General features: G+C 43.5%; 1 long non-coding RNA gene across 2 annotated transcripts in view; it reads left to right on the plus strand.

Annotated features, from left to right (window-relative positions):
• The first annotated feature begins 3,383 nt into the window (after window positions 1–3,383).
• Window positions 3,384–21,333, plus strand: part of LOC134339178 (uncharacterized) — an 89,786-nt gene continuing 71,836 nt past the window's right edge. For both annotated transcript variants that reach the window (XR_010016355.1, XR_010016354.1), the window contains exon 1: window positions 3,384–3,694. This is a non-coding gene — a long non-coding RNA (uncharacterized LOC134339178). The remainder of the gene's footprint in view (window positions 3,695–21,333) is intronic.

Consider the following 21,333-nt stretch of genomic DNA (forward strand, 5'->3'; position numbering starts at 1 on the left):
ATCTGGCACGAACAATCGTTCCAGAGTCAAAGTCACTGATCACATTTCTTCATCATTCTGATGCTTGGTCTGAACAACAGCTGAACCTCTTGACCATGTCTGCATGCTTTTATGCATTGAGTTTCTGCTATGTGATTGGCTGATTAGATATTTGCATCAATGAGCTGATATGCAGGTGTACCTAATAAAGTGGCAACTCATGAGCCAATTAAATTACAGCATAGCATTGAAGGCTGAATGGCCTCAACCAGTCACTACTTTAGTGTAAAGTTGGGAGAAACACAGTAAATAAACAAGTCAAGTACAATTGAGTTGACATAAGAAACCGATTAATTGCTGGGAACATGTGATCAGTGAGAACATTGTTTACAAGATGGGCCGGCACGATAGCGTAGTGTTTAACAGGCGCTTTACAGCACCGGCGATCCGGGTTCGATTCTTGCTGCTGCCTGTTAGGAGATTATACGTTCTTCCCGAGGCTGCTTGGGTTTCCCCCGGGTGCTCCAGTTTCCTCCCACAGTCCAATGGCGTACTGGTTGGTAGGTTAATTGGTGGTTGTAAATTATCCCGTGCTTAGGCTCGGATTAATTGGGAGATTGCTGGGTGGTGCAGCTGGAAGGGCCAGACAAACCTATTCCATGCTTTATCTCAATGAATTAAAAAATAATGGAGTCCCTCTGGCCTATTTCTTAACTGCTAGCTCCAGAGCCTACCTCATGTCACTCAATCTTGTGTAAATATTGTTCTGGGCACCTTTGAATATTTTAATTGCTGGGAAATCCTGTAGGACTAATGTAGCAATCAGTTTCGCTTGTCAAGAGCGAAGCTTCATTAATACTAACAGCTGGCTCAACATGTTGGTCGATAGTCAAGTCCAAGTAATCCGAAATGGTACCAAATTCAATCAATTTTCTTTCCTTTTCCACCAGAAATCCATGGATAAAGCATTCCATGGTAATCTTGTAGTCAGCCAAAACTTCACAATGGACCTATTCTTTTCGCTCACACTAGACTTTCCCACACTGCAAGTTCTCAGTGTTACAAAACCTCTCGGAATACCAAAAGTATTCCTCAGCCAGTCAGAAGGATATGCATTTAAATAGAACCTCAGAAAACTGAGGCACACATAAGCTGACATTCCTAGCATACAGAGCTTCTAACTGGCTGCATCACAGTCTGGTATTGTTGGGGGTGGGGGGGTGGGGGGCTACTGCTCAGGACTGAAGTAAGCTGCAGAGAATTGTTCCGTCACGGGCTCCAGCCTCCGCAGTATCCAGGACATCTTCAATGAGCGATGCCATAGAAAGATACCATCCATCACTGAGAACCCCCACCAGCCAGGACATGCCTTGTTTTCGTTGCTACCATCAGGAAGGAAGTACAGGAGCCTGAAGGCACACACTCAACGATTCAGGAACAACTTCTTCCCCTCTGCCATCCGATTTCTGAATGGACATTGAACCCATGAACACTACCTCACTACTTTTTTATTTTTATTTTTGCACTGCTTATTATATATATATACTTACTGTAATGCACAGTTTTTTTCTATATTATCATATATTGCATTGTATAGACAATAGACAATAGGTGCAGGAGTAGGCCATTCAGCCCTTCGAGCCAGCACCACCATTCACTGTGATCATGGCTGATCATCCACAATCAGTACCCTGTTCCTGCCTTCTCCCCATATCCCTTCACTCCGCTATCTTTAAGAGCTCTATCTAACTCTTTCTTGAAAGAATCCAGAGAATTGGCCTCCACTGCCTTCTGAGGCAGAGCATTCCACAGATCCACAACCCTCTGTGTGAAAAAGTTCTTCCTCAACTCCGTTCTAAATTGTCTACCCCTTATTCTTAAACTGTGGCCTCTGGTTCTGCACTCCCCCAACTGATGCAAAGTTACAAATTTCACGATATTGAGCCTGATTCTGATTCTAACTTCTTTGAACTGATGCCTTTCAATAAAAACTCAAGAAAATAACAGGAGCGGGCAATTCAGCCCCTCAAGCCTGGCCTCCATTCAGTCTCATAGAGTCAAACATCTTTGAAGTAGGCTATTCGGCCCAACAGGCCCGTACTGGCAATGGTGCCCATTCAAGCTAAGCTGGTGTGCTGAATTTGTCCCATATTCTTCTAAATCTTTCCTATCACAGTATGGTATGGTAGGATAGTGGCTAGCTTAACGATATTATTTATTCATTTATTTATTGAGATACAACACAAAGTAGGCCCTTCCAGCCCTTCAAGCCGCACCGTCCAGCAACCACTGGACAATGTACAATGACCAGTTAACCTACGAACAGGTTGCTCTTTGGACTCCGAAGAGCCCAAAGGAAACCCACATGATCGCGGGAAGAACGTACAAGCTCCCCACAGGTGGCGCCGGGAACCAAACCCGGGTCGCCAGTGCTGTAAAGTGTTGTGCTGACCGTTGCGCTGCTGTACCACCCCGTTATAGCGCAGGCATTCGGTGATCAGGGTTCGAATCCCACCATCACCTGCACAGAGCTCAAACATTCTCTCCACGAACACGTGGGGTTCCTTTGGGCACCTCCATTTCCTCCCACGTTGCAAAGACGCACGAGTTAGGGTTAATCAGCTGAGGGCACGCTATGTCGACGTCGGAAGTGTGGCAACACTTGCAGGCTGCCCCAACACGTCTCAGACTGTGTTGGCCGTTTAGGCAAATGCTATATTTCACTACACACTTCAGTGTTCTATAATTTATACTTTATTGTCGCCAAACAATTGATACTAGAATGTACAATCATCAGAGCGATATTTGATTCTGCGCTTCCTGCTCCCTGGATTACAAATCGATAGTAAATATTAAAAATTTAAATTATAAATCATAAATAGAAAATAGAAAAATGGAAAGTAAGGTAGTGCAAAAAAACCGAGATGCAGGTCCGGATATTTGGAGGGTACAGCCCAGATGTTTGATGGACATATGGCAAATAAAGCTATTTTTCATCTTTATTTTTATCCTTGTACCTGTCCAACTACCTTTTAAAAGTTGTTACTGTACCTTCCTCAAATATTTCCCCTGACAGTTTGTTCCAGAAGGCAAGGGAATGGCATTGAGAGGGATAATATATTAGCCGTTATTGAATGGTGGAGCAGAGACTCGGTGGTTTGAATGGCCTAATTCTGCTCCTATGCCTCATGCTGTTATTGTTTTATAGTCTTCAGCTATTGTGTGATGCACTGGTTAAGATTTTCACTGCTATGCTGTAGGTATTTCGCATTGGCAGTTCTGTAAGAGCAGTCTGTTCTGTTTTCAGCTTGTTTGGGTTTGAGCTGAGATAAGGGGCTTTGTTGTTCAACTTAGGAATGTGGTGTCACCCAATTAGGATGAAGGAATTGGGGGAAGGTTCTAGAGAATGTTGGGCGGAGATTTTTTTTGTGTGAGGGACACGTGTGGGTCGAGGTCTTTTTGGTGGGGGCTGGGAGAAGACAGCAAGGAAGATGGCTGAGGATGCTGTCCCTGTTGCACAAGGTGCTTCGTGCAGATGAAAGGCTCTGAGGAGGAAGGGCCAATACTCCAGTGGGGGACCCCGTTTGTTCAAGATGGATTTTGAGGAACCTTCGGAAGGTTGTTGTGCTTTCACGCAGACTGAGGGTCCAGAGCGTGAGTTACAGACAAGTTCAAGATTTGAGCTCCACCGTGGACATACTGCATGACTGTTCAAGTATAGTGGGCCCTTTGTGTTTACTTTCTTTCATACTTTTAATAACTGTTTGCTGAAGTTAACGTTCTTAAATATACTTCTTTATAATTGTATGCAGTGTACGATCTGCTATTTCTTGCTGACAGGCGATTACCAGGAGCAGTAAATCAGACAGCATTCACACAAACCGGGGTTTGGGTGGGTGAGACATCCCAAGCTCACGGGTTTGGTGGGACCAAAGTCGTATACACCCCAGACATACAAAGCCTGAGAAAGGTGGGTTTCTCGCCGTGGAGTCCTGCGCTGTTAACGATGGGCTAATGAGCTGCATTCCCAGAGATGCCCAGAAAAAAGGGGTTTCATGTAAAAAAGATCCTAATAAGTCCTTCCTTTCTTCCCTTAAGCATTCTAGATCTTGAGTTCCCAACCCTAGGGAAAACACTTGAGTGAATTCAGCTTATCTATGATTTTATACACCTCTGTATGATCACCTCTTAGTCTTCTGTAGTCCAGGGAAAATCCCTAGGCTGTCCGGCCCCTCCCTGTAACTCAGTCCCTCCAGTCTTACCAACGTGGTTGGCACGGTCGTGTCATGGTGAGCGTAACACCACTACTGCCAGTGATCCGGGTTCAATTCCTGTTTGTGCGTTCTCACTGTGACTGCATGGGTTTCCTCCATGGGGGTGTTCCCGCTTCCTCCTATTTTCCGAAGACTTACGGTTTGGTGGGTTAATTGGTCACACGGGAAGGCGTGGGCCTGAAGGGCCTGGTTTCATGCTAGTAAAGCAGCACTCACAAAATGCTGGAAGAGCTCAGCAGGCCAGGCAGCCTCTGTGGGAATGAATAAACAGTCAACTTTTCAGGCCAAGACCCTTCTTCAGGACTGAGAAGGAAGGGGGAAGATAGCAGAATAAAAAAGTGAGGGGGGAGGGAAGGAGGCTAGGTAGAAGCAGATAGATGAAGCCATGTTGTCGGGAAAGATAAAGGGCTGGAGAGGAAGGAATTTGATAGGAGAAGGAGACCCAGGGGAAGTATAACTAGACACGAAAAGACTTGAAGATGGAAATCCAAAGCGACCCACACAAAACGCTGGAGGAACTCAGCAGGCCAGGCAGCATCTATGGAAAAGAGTAAAGAGTCGACATTTTGGGCTGAGAGCCTTCTTCAGGACTTGAAAGAAAGAGAAGTCAGAGCAAGAAGATGTGGGGAGGGGAGACAGAAGTACGATGCGGTTGGTGATAGGTGAAAGCCGGAGAGGTTGAGTAATAAGCATCCTTGTAAATCTATTCTGCACTCTTTCCAGTTTAGCGACGTCTTTCCAATAGTAGGGTGACCAAAACTCAACACAACACTTCAAATGTGGCCTCGTCAGAATCATGTACCATCTCCCCCAGGCCTGGTTTCCTTTTCTGCGCCAGTTCTCCCTAACCCTCAATTCCCTGATCATTCAAAAATTAATCTCCTTAAATATTCTCAGAGTACATAGGAGAAATCGTCAGTGCTCTGATCCATATGTATCTCTCTCTGACCATGACTAAGAGCATTTGTTATCAACGTACAACACGCGGGAGCTTACTGTGGGCAAATCATCTGTTCCCTCTATCATAAATCAATGCTTGCATTTCAAAAAGAATATTAAATGCAAAGAGCTGAGGTCATCAAGTGATATAGAAATGCATATCTTTTCCCTTCACCACTCCAGATTTCAAATTATGAGACCCTTATTATTTTAAAGTTTAATCTAAAGTTTAACAGAGGCGTGACTGACAAGTATCTCCCAAAATTAGCTAACTTCTTGAAGTTATTTTCTTATCTTTGCATTGAAACATGATTCCACAGAGCGAGACACCAGGTGTATATACATAATGGAGTGTTCAAGGAAGGTGTGACAGTCGGCAGAATTGCATCGTTACTTAATTTGCAGATTAGGGCGTCCTTCGACTATATAACATTCGAATATTACATAATGTAAAGTGCTAACCTACTTTCTGTAGTGCTACAGTTAATAATTATAAGACCACATTACATAGAAGAAGAACTAGGCCGTCCGCTCCTCTAAGTCTGCTCCACCATTCCATTATGTCTGATTTATTATCCCTCTCATCCCCGTTCTCCTGCCTTCTCCCTGTAACTTTTGGCACTCTGACTAATTAAGAAACTACCAACCTCTGTCTACTTTACTGCCCATTACACCGCTGGTGTTTAGGACGATAATGAAGAGTCCTCCATCTCTGGATTGGCTTCCTTCATCGTGTCAGTAGCTCAGTTTTCACTACTGTCAGTCACGCTAGTCCCGGAGGAGATTCAGGAACACCATCACACTCAGATGTAGGATAACTCTTCATTGCTGTTTCTGTAACAATTTTGTTTTTACCAGTCAGGGGTTCAGCCCTGGAGGACCGGTTGACCACTCTTAGTTTGACCTCTACCCTTTGACCTATGTGGTAAGAGTGACCCTACAAAGAGCAAAAATACAAGGCCCTGACTCCAGCCAACATAGCTCTCTGGATCATTGAGGCACACAAGCCTCCAAACCCAACAGTACGGTTGTGGTCCTCTTGGGAGGTATCAACCTCTGCTTTAGATATACCCAATGACTTGGCCTCCACAATGAATACCACAGAATCACCACTCTCTGGCCATTTTGATGGGTGGCCCAGTAGAGTAGTGGTTAGCGCATTGTACAACTATTCGGGCTGCGTTGACTTCTCTGGTAGAACTTGCAGCCAATGAACCTGCTGATTCTAAGTTCCTAGTCCAACGGAGACACGGTCTTATTGTTAATGCCAATTTTTGATTCTGTCCAGATGTTTAGTTCCCCAGTTGCCTTCTGTCATATTAATTAGTGAAAATGTCACATGAAGGTAGAGGCTTCAGATTCAGCAGCTTGGTGTCCGAGCAGAAACAGGTCAAGAAAGTGGTTAACATTTCAGGTGAAGCTCTATCCATAGCTAATTCTTAATGATACCGCGGCCCTATGTCTGAATATGTCACTTGGTATGAGTCAGTAGGTAGGATTCATATGTGATTCTTTATCCTCCTAAACATCTGTTAACAAGAAGTTAGTTCATTTTGAGAGATACTTGCCAACCATACCTCTGTTATATCTTAGATACTTGCCAATTATATTTCTGTTATATCTTAGACACCTGCCAATCTCGTCTCTGTTATATCTTCAATTAAACTTGAAAATAAAGGGGGCTCATGATTTAAGTTTTCAAAACCGAGTGGTGACGGAAAAAGATTTTCATTTCTATGCAAACCCTCCTTCATAAAGGCATTGGTGGGGCCAAATTTAGAGTATTGTGTACAGTTTTGGTCACCAAATTATAGGAAAGATGTCAACAAAATAGAGAGAGTACAGGGAAGATTTACTAAAATGTTACCTGGGTTTCATCACCTAAGTTACAGAGAAAGGTTAAACAAGTTGGGTCTTTATTCTTTGGAACGTAGAAGGTTGAGGGGGGCTTGATAGAGGTATTTAAAATTATGAGGGGGATTGATAGAGTTGACGTGGATAGGCTTTTTCCATTGAGAGTGGGGGAGATTCAAACAAGAGGACATGAGTTGAGAGTTAAAGGACAAAAGTTTAGGGGTATCAGGAGGGGGAACTTCTTTACTCAGAGAGTAGTAGCTGTGTGGAACGAGCTTCCAGCAGAAGTGGTTGAGGCAGGTTCGATGTTGTCATTTAACGTTAAATTGGATAGATATATGGACAGGAAAGGAATGGAGGGTTATGGGCTGAGTGCAGGTCGGTGGGACTAGGTGAGAGTAAGAGTTTGGCATGGACTAGAAGGGCCGAGATGGCCTGTTTCCATGCTGTAATTGTTATCTGGTTATATATAATGCTCCTTGAACCTTTAGATTCAGGTTCACTTATTGAACACAGGTATGTAGAAGCATATAGTAAAATGTGCCATTTGTGTGAACGACCAACACAATCTAACGTCGAGCTGGGGGCTGCCCGCGAGCGTTACCACATATTCTGGCGTCGACATAGCATTGCCCACACTGTTCAGCATAACAACGCAGCAAGAACAACAGAACAAAAGCAGCAAAATTAGCCCCTTTCCTCCCTTAAACACACCCACCCATGCATAGACACAGAAAGTCGTCCAACTCCAGGACAGCCTCCAATAAACTAGCGCACTGTCAGACCTGCTTCCTCGACTCTGCTATTGATCGACAACAGCTCCTTATGTAGCCCCATGTGTCTTTTTGGTTAAAACAGTCCTAAGAATTAACTTGGGACGTTTTAGCTAATCAAAGTGATTCTATATGTTTCCAGAGAAAAATATTTGGTAACTTGATAGAACTGCATTTGCCTGAATCGATTTGACACAAACAACACACTTCACTGTAGGTTTCGATATGCATGTGACAAATAAAACTACAGTGCTTGGAGTGTTTGCATTACACTTTACTTGTGGTATTCAAATTTAATGGATGTTACAAATGAAATCTTGGGTGAATAGTTTATTTATTCATTGACATAAAGCGAACGCAGGCCTTTCTGGCCCTCCGAGCCGTGCTGTCCAGCAAGCCCCGATTTAACCCTTGCCTAATCATGGGACGATTTACAATGAGCAATTAATCTACCAATCGGTACACCTTTGGACTGTGCGAGGAAACCGGAGCACCCGGAGCAAACCCATGCAGTCACGGGGAGAATGTACAAACTCCTTACAGGCAGCGGTGGGAATTAAACCCGAGTTACCTGCAGTGTAAAGTAGCGTAGTGTGCTAACCACTACACTATCGTGCTGCCCATCTGGATAGTTTTGGGCTCAAACTCTGAGGATGATTATTATTATCATCAATTACATCCACGTGACCAATTAACCTTCCAATCTTTGGAATGTGGGAGGAAACCAGAGCACCAGGAGGAAAGCCATACGGGTGAATGTACGAACTCCTTACAGTCTGCCCGTAACCACATGTGTTTCATCTGGGTGATCCAGTTTCCACGTAACGCTATCTGTGTTAACTGTCTACAGCATGCAATAAAGTAGTTAGTATTTGCAGCTCTGGTGAGGTCAATAGTTCTTACCTGTCCCTCTTCGGAGTGCGGCGGGCTGGAATATCTCAGAGAGCTGTTTAGAATTAACTGCATGGCTTGGGCGATGGAGCCACATGTGGGTCAGACTGGATAATATTATGTTTTGTAGCTGCAAGACATTAAACTACTTCACACAGAGAGTGGTGGGTGCATGGAATACCAGCAAAGGTGGCAGGGGTGGATACAATAGGGTCGTTTAAGAGGCTCTTTGATATTACATGCAGCTTGGGAAAATAGAGGGCTATGCAGTAGGGAAATTCCAGGTAGCTTCCAGAGTAGGTTATGTGGTCGGCACAACATTGTGGACCGAAGGGCCTGTAATGTGCTGTATGTTTCAATGTTTAATTGAAAGGAAAACGTGGGAGCCCCGGAATATGGGTTTAACTTTGGGTTTACTTTAAGCGAGGCGTGCACGTAACACACGGCACGGTGATGACGTATGCAATTAACATTAAAGACATCCGTTTGTCTTGCGAGACCATGGATCTGCGCCTGGAAAGTCTTCACTCTCCAGGGCGCAGGGCTGGGCAAGGTTATATGGAAGACTGGCAGTTGCCCACGCTGCATGTCTCCCCTCTCCACGACACCAATGTTGTCCAAGGGAAGGACAAGGGCCGATACAGCTTGGCACCGGTGTCGTCGCAGAGCACTGTGTGGTTAAGTGCCTTGCTCAAGGGCACAACACGTTGCCTCGGCTGGGGCTCGAACTAGCGACCTTCAGATCACTAGTCCAATCCCTTAACCACTTGGCCATGTGCCCACACAATTAACATTTTTTTACATAGAACCCATCATTAGTTATTTAAATGAACAAGAATACTTAATCAAACAATATATATAGAAGATTACTGAAATATCATTGAAGTATTAAATACATAACAGATAAAGACAGTAAATTTTCTTTCCTAAAGGACATTTTTTATGCACAGCTTTTAGTTTCCTGGAAACCATTTCTGATAATTGTTAAATCCTTTTTGTTCTTTTAACTGTAAACAGATTACTGAATTCTTCCCAAAGGAATTCAAAAGTAAGCACGTGGTAAGACTTGAACTCAAGTCAAAGTTGTATGACAACATAGAAACAGGCCCATCTAGTCCATGCTGAAATGAGTCTCATTGGCCTGCACCTGCACCATATCCTTCCCATTCCATCCCATCCATGTACCTATCTGAATTTCTCTTCAATGTTGAAATCAAAACTGCGTCCATCACTTACGGTGGAAGCTCTTCCCACACTCTTACCACCCTCAGATTAAAGACGCTGCCCCCTCATGTTCCCCTTAAACATTTCACCATGTCGCTGAGGATAATTAGCTTAAATGCCATCCATAAATTTACTGACGCTGCAAGTATTGTTGGCAGAGTTTCAGATGGTGACGAGAGGGTGCACAGGAGTGAGGTAGAGTGGCTTCTTGAGTGGTGTCACAGCAACAGCCTTACATTCAATGTCAGTAAGACCTCAGAATTGATTGTGGACTTTGGAAAGAGTAAGATGAGGGAACACACACCAGTCCTCAACGAAGGCTCAGAAGTGGATAGGGTGAACAAATTCGACACCACGACGATCCATCCTGAGCCCAACGTATCGATGCAGTTACAAAGAAGGCACGACAGCAACCATATTTCGTTTGAGGAGATTTGGTGTGTCACCAAAGGCACTCACAAATTTCTACAGATGTACCACAGAGAGCATTCTAACTGGCTAATCACCATCTGGTATGGGTTGGGGAGTGGCAGTAATTCACAGGATCGAAATAAGCTACAGAAAGTAGTAAACAGTCAGCTCCATCATGGGCAATAGCCTTCCCAGCATCCAGGACATCTTCAAGGAGTGATGCGTCAAAAAGGTGGCATCCATCGTTAAGGACCCCATCAACCAGGACATGCCCTCTTCACATTACTACTGTAACAGGGTAACAAATCACGCAGCATCCACACAAATGGGGGGGGGGGGTTCAGGGTGGACTCACATCTCAATCTCACCCTTTTGGCAGGACCAGAGATTGCCTTCCTTAGCCAACAGAAGCTGGGGGTAACAATTGTGGGGGTTTGTCCGGGATACATTACATTAGCAGTGAAACCTCTCCCAGGGTGTTATACTACCATCAGGGAGGAGATACAGGAGTCCAAAGGCACAAACTCAATGATTCAGGGACAACCTCTTCCCCACTGTCATCCAATTTCTAGATGGACCATGGACACTACCTCACTATCTTCTTTTTCTCTTTTTGGACTACTTATTAATTTAACTTTTTTAACATATATACAGTGTGTATAAAAAAGTATTCACCCCTGTTGGAAGTTTTCATGTTTTATTGTTTTACAACGTTGAATCACAATGGGTATTATTCACACCTATCAACAGAAAAAGACTTTCGTCAAAGTGAAAACAGATTGCTATAAAGTGATCTAAATTAATTACAAATTAAAAACACAAAATAATTGATTGCATAAGTATTCACCCCTTTTAAGATGACACACTAAATCATCATTGGTGCAGATAATTGGTTTTAGTTAAATGGGGATCTGTATTTGGAGACCTGTGTGTAGTCAAGGTGTTTCAATTGATTGTAGTAAAAATATATCTATATCTGGAACGTCCAACTGCTGGTGAGTCAGTATCCTAGCAAAAACTACACCATGAAGACAAAAGTAACTCCGTGAAAAGCATGAGTCAGGAGATAGATGCAAGAAAATTTCCGAGTCACTTAATACCCCTTGGAGTGTAGTTAAGTCAATCTTCAAGAAATGGAAAGAATAGGGCACAGCTGTAAATCTGCCTGGAGCAGGCCATCCTCAAAAACTGAGTGATCATGCAAGAAAGGGACAGAGATGGGAGAGAAGTGAGGGAGGCCACCAAGACAACTCTGGAGGAAAGACAAGCTTCAATGGCTGAGATGGGAGAGACTGCGCATACAGCATCTGTTGCCCAGGTGCTTCACCAGTCTCATCTTTATGGGAGTGTGGCAAAGAGAAACCCACTGTTCGAAAAAACTCACATGAAATCTCAGCTAGATTTTGCCAGAAGCATGTGGGAGACTCTGAAGTCATCTGGAAGAACATTCTATGGTCTGATGAAACAAAAATTGAGAATTTTGGCCATCAGACTAAACGCTACATTTGGTGCAAGCCAAACACTGCAGATCATCAAAAACACATCATCCCTACAGTGAAGCATGGTGGTGGCTGCATCATGTTGTGGGGATGCTTCACTGCAGCAGGCCCTGGAAGGCTTGCAAAGGCAGAGGGCAAAATGAATGCAGCAAAATACAGGGGAATCCTGGAAGAAAACTTGCTGCAGTCTGCAAAAGGCTGTGACTTAGGAGAAGATACGTTTTCCAGCAAGACAATGACCCCAAGCATTAAGCCAAAGTTACACAGGATTGGCTTAAAAACAGCAAAGCTAATGTACTGGAGTGGCCAAGTCAGAGTCCAGACCTCAATCCAATTGAGAATTTGTGGCTGGACTTGAAAAAGGTTGTTCACTCACAATCCCCATGCAGTCTGACAGAACTTGAGCAGTTTTGTCAAAAAGAATGGGGAAAAACTGGAGTGTCCAGATATACAAAGCTGATAGAGATCTATCCACACAGACTCAAGGCTGTAATTGCTGTCAAAGGTGCATCTACTAAATACTGACTTGAAGGAAATGAGTAATTATGCAATCAATTATTTCATGTTTAATAATTGTGATAAGTTTAAACCAATTGTAGAAACCCGTTTTCAATTTGACATTAAAGAATCTTTTTTGTTGATCAGTGTCAAGAAAGCCAAATTAAATCCATTTGATTCAATTCTGTAAAACAATGAAACATGAAATTTCTAAGGGGGTGAATACTTTTTATAGTATAATTCTCACTATAATTTACAGTTTTTATTATTATGTATTGCAATGTACGGCTATGACGTAACAACAAATTTCATGACATATGTCGGCGATATTGAACCCTGATTTTGATTCTGAATCAAGGCTTTGGACTTCTCATCCATAACTTAACCATATGCTTAATGGCATCTTTGGTCACATCTTTCTTTGCATATTCAATTTCAATAAAAACCAAATTAAAACATAGAAACATAGAAACATAGAAAATAGGTGCAGGAGTAGGCCATTCGGCCCTTCGAGCCTGCACTGCCATTTATTATGATCATGGCTGATCATCCAACTCAGAACCCAGCCTTCCCTCCATACCCCCTGACCCCTGTAGCCACAAGGGCCATATCTAACTTCCTTTTAAACATAGCCAATGAACTGGCCTCAACAGTTTGCTGTGGCAGAGAATTCCACAGATTCACCACTCTCTGTGTGAAGAAGTTTTTCCTAACCTCGGTCCTAAAAGGCTTCCCCTCTATCCTCAAACTGTGACCCCTCGTTCTAGACCTCCCCAACATCGGGAACAATCTTCCCACATCTAGCCTGTCCAATCCCTTTAGGATCTTATACGTTTCAATCAGATCCCCCCTCAATCTTCTAAATTCCAACGAGTACAAGCCCAGTTCATCCAGTCTTTCTTCATATGAAAGACCTGCCATCCCAGGAATCAATCTGGTGAACCTTCTTTGTACTCCCTCTATGGCAAAGATGTCTTTCCTCAGATTAGGGGACCAAAACTGCACACAATACTCCAGGTGTGGTCTCACCAAGGCCTTGTACAACTGCAGTAGTACCTCCCTGCTCCTGTACTCGAATCCTCTCGCTATAAATGCCAGCATACCGTTCGCCTTTTTCACCGCCTGCTGTACCTGCATGCCCACTTTCAATGATTGGTGTATAATGACACCCAGGTCTCGTTGCACCTCCCCTTTTCCTAATCGGCCACCATTCAGATAATAATCTGTTTTCCTATTTTTGCCACCAAAGTGGATAACTTCACATTTATCCACATTAAATTGCATCTGCCATGAGTTTGCCCACTCACCCAACCTATCCAAGTCACCCTGCATCCTCTTAGCATCCTCCTCACTGCTAACACTGCCACCCAGCTTTGTGTCATCCGCAAACTTGGAGATGCTGCATTTAATTCCCTCATCCAAGTCATGCAAAAAGAAAGTTTGCAGGGAGCAGATGCTAAATGCTACACTACCATAACACTTCACATGACTTCACACTTACTTGATTCAATTATTTATGCATAAATATACACATAATTCAAGAGCTATGAGTCTTGCCCAAGCTAGTACATGACAAAAAAGCATAATTAAGGTGGACGGTAACTCCTTTCTCCAAGGCATGGGAGTCTAAAAATAGGGGGCATAGATTTAGATAAGGGGGAAAGATTTAGAAGGGACCTGAGGGGCAATTTTTTTCACACAGAAGGTGGTGAGTATAGTAGATTCTGGATAATTGGGACACAATGGAAGCAATACATTTTGACCCAATTAAGTGACTGCAACAAATAGCTGAAGTTTCATGGTAATAGTTAAAAAGTAAAAAAGAGAAACTGCCATTTAACTGAGTAACAAATTATGTATTTAAATGAAATACAGAACAAATTAGAACACTGCCAATACTACTGCAGTACTATAAGACTGTGTTTCAGCTCCTAATAGCCATCCACAAAGGAATTCATCCAGTGTACATTGGTGTGTTCTTATGATTAACTGTAAATGAACAAAATCAACAGACACCTAGTGCAGATAATGGACTGCCTTCATACAATGTTTTCAAAGATTGCATCCTCCAAATCTTCACTTTCATTGCAACGTTCAAGATGATTATCGATACCTTCAAACCCTTTGTAGTTCATAACTTGTTGGAGTAGTGAAATTGTTTCATTTTCACTCCCGGCCATTTCTGGCATCTCTAAGCCTGACTGTTTGAAACTGCAGTGAGCAAAAGAGTTCTGAATTGTCTGGCTGCTCATTTCTCACCAAACATCAGTGACAAAATTCACGTATTTGACGTTATTTTAAAAACCGCTCACTCTAAGCATGGCGTGGTGTCTAGTGGCCACACAAGTACACACGACTGGTGGTAGTTAGAAACTGCTGGGCAACAGTTTCCTGTCCCAATTAAATGGTATGGTGTCCCAAATAAACAAAGGGAGTCCCTGCTATTTACTCAATTAGTTTTTGTTCTTTGTTCTTGGTTCTTGATCCTCCAAAATATTCTGCATGGAATTTAAACTGGAGGTGGCGGAGGGTGGGCTTAAGAAGGAGGTTTTTGAAGAAGAAAAGCTGCCTTAAATTTAATTGGGTTTGGTTGTGTGACTGTGGTAGGATGAAGATTATGCTTTAATTGTGCAGGGGGAAAATGAATTGCTGTACACATCTGACTTGGTAGTCAGTATTTAAAATTGAGTTGAGTGCCCTCGTCTGCTCCTAATAGGTTTGGGTTTGATGTGGGATTGGTAGTCTATGTCGAGCTGACCATTTAACATTTTGTAAAAACAGGTCAGGCAGTGTGCTTCACTTCCACCTTGGAGAGAGTTCCACTCTAATGAATTTAAAAGTTGAGTGACACTCGTTTCTTCCTCATATGTATTTGTGACAAATCGGGCTGCCTGTCTTTGGACTCGGTCGATGGAAGTAGTGTTTTTGTTTGTGTATGGGTCCCATGCAGCGACTACATATTCCAAATGTGGCCTAACAAGGGCAAGGTACAACTTCTCCTTAACTGAAGCTGAACAACGATGAAAATTGCGCCTCAAAAAATTTAGGACTCCTGTTGCATTCACTGTTGCATGATGCGCCTATTCCAGCGCAGATCATTCTGGATTTTGATACCAAGATACTTGATATATTTGGTTTCTTCAAGGGTGACACCTAGGATTTTATATGATGTTTTACCTGGTTTTCTCTTCCTGGTGACACGCATGGTTTCACATTTGGAAGGATTGAACTGCATGCCCCATCACTCAATCATACTATCAAGGTCTTTTTGGAGAGAATCTTCATCATCAGTTGACTTAATTGTCCGGTATATCAAACAACCATCAGCAAAAAGTTTGGTGGTGCTTGTGACTTTTTTGTGGATGTCATTAATGTAAAGTAAAAACAAATGAGGGCCGAGCACATGTTCTTTAAGAACTGTCCCAAATAAGCAATGGCTCCAATTTACCAATGGTCCAATTAACAGAATCCACTGTGTATGGTGTTGTGACTGTGAACAAAGTCACCAGAGAGATACTGACATTGGTGGATATAGAAGTCTTTATTCAGCAAACCGAGCAACAGGCATCATATCTGAGACACCCTTGGAAAAAGAGGTCTGCCTGGCCCAATATTACATGCTATTTTAATATGCTAAAGAGCAAAGGTAATAACTGGACACTTCTAAAGCTACAATGTCTCTATAATGCTTCCTTTGAATTACATTGTGTTTTCAAACACCTCAATCCTCACAGCCACACTTTAGACACCCAAAATGAATGTTAATCCCCATTGACTCTTGAGCTGCATTCATGCATACGCAGACATCTCAAGTGAATGGGTGTTTCCTGGTTTGCAATCAACCCCCAATCTGCAGCTCCAGGAAGACCATTGTTCAGAGCTGCATTTTAAATTCAATCTACAATCCACATTCAGGTCTGAAGTCTGGTTGTTGTTGAAACTCGTATTTGCAGGACAAGCCAAGAGTTACAATGTATCCGCAATTCTTCCTTTGAATTACATCTAATTTTCAAACACATCCAACACTCCAGACACCCAAAATGAATTTTAATCCCCATCGTCTCTTCTCTAGCTGCATTCATGTATATGTAGACATCACAAGTGATCATCCCCAGTCTGCGGTTCCAGGAAGCCCGTTGTTTTGGGCTGTATTTTCTATTCAATCTGCCATCCATGTCAAAGTCTGAAGATTAGTAGCTGTTGAAATTAATATTTGCTATTTACCCTAACTCTAGAACATTTGGAATAAGAATCCAGAGGAAATAGTTGAGGAAGGTACTGTAGTTTAAGAAACAATTAAACAGATACATAGAGGAGTGGTGCTTGAATGAATATAGATTGAAGACAGGAAATTGGGGATAGCTGAGTGGACACTATGGTCAACAAGGGCCCGTATCCATACTGTGTTGCTCTGTGACTCTAAGAGAAAAAGAGAACTTCCAAAGTCAAGTCATCACACATCTTATTTTCTGAATGAAATATTACACTTTATCATTTTATCAGGTACATGACCAGAATGGTCTTCCACTGCTGAAACCCATCCACTTCAAGATTTGACATGTTGTGCATTCAGAGATACTCTTCTGCGCACCACTGTTGTTACTGCTGATTATGTCACTGGCTTTTTGTTTGGCAATGAACGTCCTCCATCTCTGACTGTTGATGTTCAGGGCTTCCTTCCTTACTAGGTTCCTCTCAGTTTTCATTACTGTCAGTCATGCAAGTCCTGAATGGAGACTCAGGAATACCATCGCACTCAGATGTAGAAGGATTCTCCATTGCAGTTTCCATAACAAATTTGTTTAACCAGTCAGGGTTCTGGAAGGCCAGTGGACCACTCCCCTTTGACCTGTTTGGCATGGGTGACCCTATTAAGAGCCAAAGCATAAAGCTCTGACTCCAGCCAGCATAACTCTCCAGGTCACTGAGGCACGCAAGCCTCCAAACCCAACAAGGTTGTGGTCCTCTTGGTCTCCACTGTTGTGATGCAAAGTTCTTTGAGTTACTGTCAGCTTGAACCAGTCTGGCCTTTCTCTTCCGACCTTTCTGATTAACAAAGTACTTTCACACATAAAACAGTCGTTCATTGGATGTTTTTGCTTTTTTTTAATTGCACCATTCTCTGTAAACACTACAAACTGTTGTGTATGAAAGTCCTTGGAGATTAGCAGTTTCTGAGATACTCAGATCACCCCATCTGTAACTAACCATCATTTAAAGTACAAAGTGCAAAGTAAATTTATTATCAAAGTACATACAGGTCGGTTCCAAGGTTGTCAAGCTGAGCAGTGGTAGTGGGGACAAGCTCCCACTACCTAAAAGTTCTCCTCATAGCATGTGCCTCAAATAGCCTCTGACAACCAAGTCCAACTCCTGGCCTTCTCGTGTGGCTCAGCCTCTAAGCCCGGCGGAACTGTTTCTCCTGACAGGAAAAAGGGCGAAGGCGGGTCCTGGCTCCTTCAAACCAGTGCCTCGGGTAGATGGAGCTCGTCAGCCTGGGAAGGCAGCCCATCTAAGAGAGGGAAAACTCTGATTTCAAACCACTGCTGCCTTGCGGCCATACCCACTCATGAGAAAGGCTTCGGGAGTAAACCCTGAGGACAAATCCCCAGCTGGAGTCCCTACGGCAGTCCGACATTGGCTTCAGCCTGGTTCCGGCAACTCCTGCAACGACACTGGTGCCAAGCTGTATCGGCCCTTGCCCTTCCCTTGGACAACACCGGTGTCGTGGAGAGGGGAGACTTGCTGCATGGGCAACTGCCGGTCTTCCATACAACCTTGCCCAGGCCTGCGCCCTGGAAACCTTCCAGGTGCAGATCCATGGTCTTGCGAGACTAACGGATGCCACCACATATAGGTCACCATATACAACACTGAGATTCATTGTCTTACAGACATACTCAACAAATCCACAGGATAATAACCATAATAGAATCAATGAAAGACCTCCGAACTTGGGCATTCAACTAGTGTGCAAAAAAAAACTGTGCAACTACAAAAAGAAATAATCATAAATAAATAAGCAATAAATATCATGAACATGAGAGGAAGAGTCCTTGAAAGTAAGTCCATAGGTTATGGGAACATTTCAGTGATGGGGAAAGTGAAGTTGAATGAAGTTATTCCTTTTGGTTCAGGAGCCTGATGGTTGAGGGGTAATAACTGTTCCTGGACCTGGTGGTGTGAGTCCTGAGGCTCCTGTACCTTCTTCCTGATGAGCAGTGAGCGGGGAGCATATCCTGGTTGGTGGGGGTTCTTGATGATGGATGCTGCATTCTTCCATCAGTGATTCATGTAGATGTGCTCAATGGTGGGGAAGGTTTTACCAGTGATGGATAGGGCCTAAGCCAATACTTTTATGTAGGATTTTCCCTTCAAGGGTATTGGCGTTTCCATACCAAGCTGTCAAAGCCATTTGATCTCACTTCTTCCCCACTGTGATGTTTGGTCTGAACAACTGCTGAACGTCTTGGCACATGTTGCCGTCATCGTCGTGGCTATCCCTCAAGGTCGAGGATGATGGTCTTCGTTCCGTACAGAGCGAAGACGCCTGTGCGTGTATTTGTTTAACGTGTACTTGATGTTGCACTCCAAGAAGCACACGATACTTCACAAATCAACCGATTCCAATGGCGTGGAAATCACGACAAATGGAGCTGATGGATTTGTTGCAGCCTTCATCCGCCTTCACAGCCGTTGAGCTCGAAGTAACCTCATCCGCCTGTTCCACCGTTGAGGTCTTGGTTGGATTGTTCCTTGTCAGGGACCTCACCCTCGACCTTACCGCCATGGGTGACCCTACCAGGAGCATAGCTCCAGACGGCATCACTCTTGGAATCTCAGGACCGCACAAGCTTCTCCACCGCGACAAGGTGACGATCCGTGGAGAAGCTTGGCACATGATTGGCTGATTAGATACTTACGTTAAGAAGCAGGTGTAACAGGTCTACCTCACAAAGTGGCCACTGAGCGTGGCGTATCTCCTCCACTTCTTCATCAGCAGCCTGACGGGAGAGCGCGATGAAAGCCTGCAGAGAGCACACTGTTTACTACATGAGATATGACAGTGTCAGTGTAAATTGTTACATTGGTATCAAGAATAGAACAAGGAACTAACTGCAGTCTGCTTGCTACAGACCTGATCAATATTGGGGAAAGGATCACAATGTTACTTACAAGGTAAATCCAGGGCAGTGTCTCTGCAGAATGAATGGGCTCAATTCCGCAATGGGACAAGTAAGCTTTCAGCACAGAACTGCAAAAACGCAACAACACCTTCATGCTGTGGTTGTCCTGTTCATTCAAGATCTCAGAACTGTTTTCTTGAAATGCAGAGCAGTTTATTTATAATCAGGTTTATGGTGCGTAACTCAAAGCCCAGAAGAGGTTTACGATCAATAGTTTATTTTTTGCTCCAGCAGGGCACCGCTGGAGGTATGGTATTAAAATGGAGAGTCAATCAATACATTGGAGATGAGTAAGCAAGCTGAAAAAATGCACAGGGTGCTCAATTCAATCCAAGAGTTGTATTTGAAGGTTCTTCCTTTTGGAGAAGGAGTGTTATAGTCACAGTAAGAGATAAAATGCATTAATTGTGAGACAAAAGTCACAACACAGAAACAGACCCTTCAGCATCTAGTCCATGCTGAACTATTATTCTGCCTAGGCCCTTGGATTTTCATCTAGACCACAGCCCTCCATACCCTTCCCAACCACTCTCTTCTCTAAACCTCTCCCGAATGTTGAAATTGAACCCACATCCAGCCCTTGGCTGGCTGTTTGTTTCACACTCTCACCACCTTCTGAGTGAAGAAGTTCCCCCTCGTGTCCCCCTAAAACACTTCAGCTTTCACCCTTCACCCATGACTTCTAGTTCTGGTCTCAACCTCCATCAGTGGAAAAAGTCTCCTTGCATTTACCCTATCTATACAGCTCATGGTGGAGATACGTCTCTACCAAAGGAGGTGTAAGGTGCTCCTTCCCAGTGCTAGCCTGCAGGTCACCCTTGGGCGAGGTGTCGCACCTGCTTAGACCCCGATCAGGGTCAGGTGAAGCCATGGGAGCAGGTGGTGGATGGTCGTATGAGCAGCTGGTACATATCACAAGTCTTGGTTATGTGACCGCTGACGCCAGGCAGACAACTTCTGAAGAGTATTCATAATGGCTGGCATCACCCATCTTGTGAAGACACTGCCCAGAAAAAAGAAAGTTTTTCTGTGGAAAACTTAACCAAGAACAATCATGGTCATGGAAAGACCATGATCGCCCGTATCATATGACACGGCACGTGATGAATGAATGATACCTCTCATAATTTTGTATACCTCTATCAAATCTCCCCTGTTTCTCCTGGACTCCAGGAATAAAGTCCTATCCTATTTAACCTTTCCCTACAACTCATGACATCAAGTCCCAGCACCATCCTCGTAAATTTTCTCTATACTCTCTCAACATTATTGATATCTTTCCTGAAGGTAGGTGACCAGAATTGCACACAATACTCCAGCATTGTCAGGCACCTGTAAAAAGTAAAGATCACTAGTCCACCCCAGCTTTGTAACAAACACATCTTTTCCTGGGGCAAAACTTCCAATTCATGTTGAATAAGGGAGTATTTCCACTGTTTAAGCAGGGATATTTTGAACCAATCTTTAGAGTGAACAGGCATATTCCATCAAGTTAATGAACTCCCAGCGTTTGAATAGCCAGCTCCTTTTTACATAGTCATAGTCATACTTTATTGATCCCGGGGGAAATTGGTTTTCGTTACAGTTGCACCATAAATAATAAATAGTTATAGAGCCATAAATAGTTAAATAGTAATATGTAAATTATGCCAGTAAATTATGAAATAAATCCAGGACCAGCCTATTGGCTCAGGGTGTCTGACCCTCCAAGGGAGGAGTTGTAAAGTTTGATGGCCACAGGCAGGAATGACTTCCTATGACGCTCTGTACTGCATCTCGGTGGAATGAGTCTCTGGCTGAATGT

The sequence above is a fragment of the Mobula hypostoma genome, chromosome 28 (assembly GCF_963921235.1).
Source record: "Mobula hypostoma chromosome 28, sMobHyp1.1, whole genome shotgun sequence".
NCBI lineage: Eukaryota > Metazoa > Chordata > Chondrichthyes > Myliobatiformes > Myliobatidae > Mobula > Mobula hypostoma.